Genomic DNA, 511 nt, shown 5'->3' with positions numbered 1-511 from the left:
TTAATTTAGGCGTTAATAAACTGTTTCAGAGGAGTGATCATAGCGCTCTGCATCAGCAGTGCTGCGTCTGACTCCCTGCCAGCTCCCAGATCAGCTTCTCTCATTGGTTGATGCGGCGCGTCCAGCAGCTAAAGTTCATTTATTCCAACTCCAGCAGGTTTTGCAGGGCGTTGCGCGCCTCAGATGCTCAGAAGCTCATGAGGCGCTGCAGGACCTTTTGCTGCGCGTCAACCGTCGACTTTGCATGTAAACTAGCTGCTTCTAGCGAGTGCAGTCTGAATGTAGCATCAAAACAGATTTTATTTTTCACTTAAGAGTCAACAACACAATGCAGGGGGTGTCTGCTGTCTCCAAGTACTCATCTACAGGGGGGGGGGATTTACCATTAGGCAATACTGGGCAGCTGCCTAGGGCCCCAAAAAAATCTGTTTCCATGAATGGTTAATACAACTATTCCTTATTTGTGCACATTAATTAAATGCCATCAGAACGCTGATAATATTAAGTGTGT

The sequence above is a fragment of the Cyprinodon variegatus genome, unplaced genomic scaffold (genome assembly GCF_000732505.1).
Source record: "Cyprinodon variegatus isolate N-32 unplaced genomic scaffold, C_variegatus-1.0 Scaffold752, whole genome shotgun sequence".
Taxonomy (NCBI): domain Eukaryota; kingdom Metazoa; phylum Chordata; class Actinopteri; order Cyprinodontiformes; family Cyprinodontidae; genus Cyprinodon; species Cyprinodon variegatus.
Note: the sequence above shows the minus strand (reverse complement) of the source record.